The sequence below is a fragment of the Orcinus orca genome, chromosome 19 (assembly GCF_937001465.1).
Source record: "Orcinus orca chromosome 19, mOrcOrc1.1, whole genome shotgun sequence".
Lineage (NCBI taxonomy): Eukaryota > Metazoa > Chordata > Mammalia > Artiodactyla > Delphinidae > Orcinus > Orcinus orca.
In genome coordinates, this window is record NC_064577.1 from 37,314,572 (window position 1) to 37,320,642 (window position 6,071).

The following is a 6,071-nucleotide window of genomic DNA, read 5'->3' on the forward strand; positions in this document are numbered from 1 at the left end:
TATCTAAGCCTTAATTTTCCCTGGATTGTGATAACTCAAACCTGTATGTGTAGTACCTAATATGTTACCATAGTTAATTCCTTCAGGGATACTGCTATGATCATTTGTACCTTAAACCCTGCTCTGTAGGCATTCTTTAGTACGTTCAAAATGTATACAGTTTATCTCCATAAATAGTCCATATGTAATCTGAGTGCTGAGACCATGTCTTTTATTTCTGTAAATACCCCACTCTCCATTCCCTACTTCCCCACCCCCCCCACCTTGTTTACAGTCACCTCTATTAATGACTCAGCCCATTTTCCACCAATTCATACAGCATCAGTTCCAAATGTGTAAGGACTCTAATGGCTGCAGTCTGTATGCTGATCCACAGACTATGAATGCTTTAAAAATCTTGAACACTTGTAGTTTTTTTAGCACTACATCTATTCATGAGCTAGTTAGGTACTGTATTAGTCAGTTTCATAGACCTCCCCACAATAGCACCAACTATATATTAGTTAGGATTAGATTCTTTTGCCAGTAACAGAAAATTCCTAAATAGTTGACTAAGCAAGACAGAATTTTGTTTCTCTCTCACATTCAAGAGGTTCAGAGATAGTCACTCCAGGGCTAATGTGTACCATAGTTGCAGGTACATAGGCTTCTTCTATTGTATTGTTCCACTGGCTTCTGTTCCAGGGGTGATTTAAGGGAGCTACCTCAGGGTATCTTTCAATCAGACTAAAGACTCTAAAATTTTTAAGGTTATGCTTCTCAGATCTCATTTAAACAATAGGGCTTCTAAAAAGCTTAAGGCTTTTTTCCTTCGGCAGAAGCTCAAGGTAGAGAAAGATTTATCTCAAAGATACTTATGGATATATGGCTTTTATCTCATGGACTGAACCCCAGTAAGATTCACAGGAAATTCACAATTTTTAAAGAGAATTGTACTGTCAGAAACACTGCCAGCTTGGCCTCAAAGAGCCAGAGAGAGTACAGAAAGAAAAGAGGCCTTTGGACCCTCATGTTCTATGAGCAGGGAGCAGGCTGAGAAAACTATTTAGGTGCAAACCATGGGCTACCCTTCATGAAAAACGGATGACTTAGAGGGTGTAACAAAGAGCCTACAGGGTAGAACCTAGAGCCAAGGAGAATTATTCTGAGGCCTTGAAGGTGGAACTGCAAACCTGTACCTGAGTGAATTTGAGAATTGCAATGGACCAGGAACTTCTGCGCACCTCCTGTTTTCTGTCTGTTGGAACAGGAGTGTCTGTAGTAGTTATCCCATCTATCCCACCATTTTACATTGGTTGTGGTAGGAAGGAAGCATATAGCTTCTTTAGTTCACAGGACTTCAGATTGAGAGGTACTCAAGTAGCTGTATATAAGGAATTCACCCAAGAAGCCTATCTACCCCTGGATGTATTTAGAGGATAAGACTCTGGACTTTGAGCTGATGCTTGTTAGTCTGCGACCTTGGGAGCTTCCTGGGGTGAAATCTGAAACCAGCCCCCCACATGAAGGGCAGGGAGAGACCAAAGAAAGAGGCAGACCACTCCACATTGGTAGGTGGCAGGTTTAATAAGCAAGGGAACTTACATACGAGGCTTGTCTTGGGAGGCTGCAAGACAAGTAGATTTCTGCACCCACCCACCAGAACCCTGAAAGTTTATATAGAGGCTCTGGGAAGCAGGGAGGGGCAGTATAGCAGTAGAGGATTAAGAAGTACAAACTATTATGTATAAAGTAAGCTAAAAGTACAGCACAGGGAGTATAGCCAATATTTTAAAATAACTATAAATGGAGTATAACCTTTAAAAATTGTGAATCACTCTATTGTAACTTATATAATATTGTACATCAACTATACTTCAACAAAAATTTTTTTTTTAATTTTAAGTTTATATAGAGGCTTTAACTAGGTTCAGTCATATATAACATCCGGACAGCCTCAACACCACCTTACTGTCTCAAGGCTACGTCCTTGAAAAAGTTCCCACTGTGGAAACAGTAGGCAAAATGTACATTCCAAGGACAGGCGAGGAAGTGAGGAAGCTCCAGTTGGCCAGGTTCAGCTTGTGGGTCATCCAGCAGTCTCATCTTCTTGATTACCTCCTCCAACAATGCTGTAATAGGGTAAGACTTGGGGGGCTTGGGAGGGGTGAGTTTATTTTGCATGTGGGAGGACTATAAATTTGTGACCATGGGACTTCCCTGGTGGACGAGTGCGTAAGACTCCGCACTCCCAATGCAGGGGGCCCAGGTTTGATCCCTGGTCGGGGAACTAGATCCCACATGCATGCCACAACTAAGAGACCACATGCCACAACTAAGAGACCACATGCCACAACTAAGAAGTCCACATGAACAACTAAGAAGTCTGCATGCTGCTGCAGCAAAGAGCCCGAATGCTGCAGCTAAGACCCGGCACAGCCAAAATAAATAAATAAATAAATGTTTTAAAAAAATAATAATTTGTGACCAGAGGGTGGACTGTGATGATTTTTAAAATATGTCCACAAATACTTTGATGCTTGTATTAGTTTTCCATTGCTACTGTAGCAAATTACCACAAACATCATGGTTCATGGTAAAAAACAGCAATTTTTTACCTTACATTTATGGAGGTCAGAAGTCCTAAATGGGTCTTACACGGCTAAAATCAAAGGCTGCATTCCTTCTGGAGGCTCTAGAGGAAAATCCGTTCTTACCTTTGCCAGCATCTAAGGGCTGTGTTCATTCCTTGACACATGGCCATATCACTCTGACCTGCTTCCATGATTACATTTACTACTCTCATTCTGATCCTCTTGCCTTCCTCTTATAAGGACTCTTGTGATTAATTCTACCCAGATAATCCATGATAATTTCCCTATCTCAAGATACTTAATTACATCAACAAAGTTCTTTATTCCATGTAAGGTAGCATATTCACTGGTTCTGGGGATTAAGATATGGATATTTTTGGCTGGGGGTGGGAGTGGTCACAGGCAATGGTTTTGTCTACCACAAAGTTTTTCTTTTCAAGAAGAGGCATCTAGTTCCCTCCCCTTGAATGTGGGCTAGATTTAGTGAGCTATTTATAATAAAGAGTATGGCAGAAGTGATGATGTGACACTTAAAAAAACTAAGTAATAAAAGACATGGCAGCTTTCTCCTTGCTCTCTCTTGGATTACTCACTTGTGGAAAAGCCAGATGACATGCCACGTGAACACTCAAGCAGTCCTATGGAAATGTCCTATTGTCGATAGCCAGCATGGAACTGATGCCTCCTGCCAACAGCCATGTGAATAAACCATCCCGGGAGAGGATCCTCCAGCCCCTTTGAACCTTCCGTTGACTGCAGCTCTGGCCAACAGCTTGACTACAACCTCTCGAGAGACTCTGAGACAGAACCACCCAGCTAAGCCATTCTTGAATTCCTGAACACAGAAACTGCAAGATAGTGTTTGTTGTTTTAAGCTGCTAAAATTGTGTGGTAATTTGTTATACAGTAGTAATCCCCTAGATCACATCTTGATCCATGATGTCTGCTTACAGTCTAGCCATCATCTCTACATTCCAGCCTGCAGGAAGAAGGAAGGGAGAAGAAAGTCATGCTCCCTCCCTTAAGTGGCACTTTCTGGAAGTTGTGTGCACCTCTTTCATTAACATCTGTCAACAGATGGCCATCACACACCTAGCTTCAAGAGAGGCTAGGAAACAGTATTTATTCTGAGCAGCCATGTGTCCAGCTCAAAATTAGGAGTTCTAGTACTATGTGAGAAGGTGAAAACAGATACTGGAGCACAATTAGTAATCTCTGTCACAGTGGGTGATTATAAGGGTACTGAAAAGTAAAGTCTGGCATAGATCCATCAACATTTTTCCTTTTTCTTAACAAAATATTTCCATCGGCCATCACATGATATTTATACAGGCATCACTCTGACCTCTCCAAAGAATCATGCCTATTGTGCTTGAGTCGCAAAAAAACTAATATATTAGGTAAAACACAATGAATTGTGAAACTTTTTCCTTTCAAAGATATTTTCAGGGACACTGTTAAAGAATAATTTACAATGGAGGTTTTGCCTAAAGTCTCTTAAATTTCCTAAATTTTGCTTTCTAGATACTTACATTCCGTGTGCATTCTTTGGTGTACTGCCAGAAAATACACAGCTAATGAAAAATATTTCCTCTATGCAAGAGGCTGGAGAGACATCACTATGACATTAGCAGCTGCAAGGAACACAGTCATGTTCCTGATCTATAATTTTCCTTTCACACACAATCCATTCTTGGATACCCACAGTAAGTGGATTTTTAAAATTTTATTTAACAGCATGGTTAACCCCGATCAAAACGTTTAAAACTGCCTCCTTGTGTGCTTTAATCAAACTAAAACAAATTAGGAAAATGTATTTCCAGAATATATTATATTACAAAACCAAGTAGAAATTATTTTTCAACAAGTATTAAATAGCTTATCTGCAAAGCATATATTATTGTTTCCTTACATCATTGTGAAAAATGAGGGCATTGTAATTCAAAGAGAATCTGCTTATAATTGGTCCCAGTGGTCATTAGATGTCTATTATAATAGAATTCAAACTACAGAGGTCGAGAGTTAAAGGATTACACGTATACTTGACATATTGCTTTCCATCTCATTTTCACATAAAGTCCTCCATTTTCATCCATTTAGTCATCAGTTACCATGACGTAAATAAAACAATGAATCTTACAAAATTTCACCATATAAGGACTCAGTCTAGGTTCACATAATCTTTTTATGATGACATGTACTGTATTGTGTTTTTAAAAATGTACATTACGTAAGGAATGTAAGACTCAAAGGCAAAGATAATAAATGTTCTATAAAGTACTTCAATGCCACACTGTCAGTGCTTAATAAATTTTAAATAGCAAAAAGTGAAGTTACCAATTCTAAAGTCTTATTCTGGCATCCTATTGGATGATGCTGTTAATAATTAAGATTTTGATCCTATCTCCTGTGAATTAATGCAGTAAGAGTATTTTCTTGCCTCAGCTTGGTACACACAAAAGGTTTTCTTCTATGCCAGCCAAGTATCCTGTTAGCGTTTTATTTCCCTGTGATTCTGATCTATTACTTCTTTTAGTTTTTCATGGGAATTTGTGGCTGTGAGTGAACCCAATAAGCCTGTGATTACTTAACTTGGAAAATGGATTGAAAGTAGACTTTCATTTTGTGTGGGTAGATATTTGGTTTTCTTAATCTATCAGCCAAGGTATGTTCTTAATCCTTTAGTAACTGAGCTGACTTATTGTAAACTTCTTTCTAAGCCAGAAAGGATAGGTATGTGATTCCTTATGTCAGTGGTTCTCAAACTTGAGCATGCAAAAAAATCACCAGGGGGACTTAGATCATCTGGTCCTAGGGCCAACACTTTGAAACCCACTGCCTTAAATAAAAGTTGGAGTTTGGAAGAAGTTGATTCCAAGCTTCATGGATGACTTTGAGGGGTTCAAGACTTCAGTGGAGGAAGTCATTACAGGCGTGCTGGAAATAGTGAGAGAACTAGAATTAGAAATGGAGCCTGAAGATGGGACTGAATTGCTGCAATCTCATGATAAAACTTGAACAATGAGGAGTTGCTCCTTATAGATGAGCAAAGAAAGTGGTTTCTTGAGATGGAATCTACTCTGGGTGAAGAGGCTGTGAAAATTGTTGAAATGACAGCAAAGGGTTTAGAATATTACACAAACTTAGCTGATGAGAAAGAAGCAGCAAGGTTTGAGAGGACTGACTCATTTTGAAAGTTCTACTGTGGGTAAAATGCTATCAAACAGTATTGCATACTACAGAAAAATCATTTGTCAAAGCCAGAGTCAATCAATGTGGTGAACTTCATTGTTGTCTTATTTTAAGAAATTGTCACACCCTCCCCAGTCTTCAGCAGCCACCACCCTGAACAATCAGCAGCCATCAGTATTGAGACAAGACCCTCCACCCGCAGAAAGATTAGGACTCGCTGAAGGCTCAGATGATGGTTAGCAGTTTTTAGCAATAAAGCATTTTTTAATTAAAAAATAAAAAAATAAAAGTTGGGCATTTAAATGG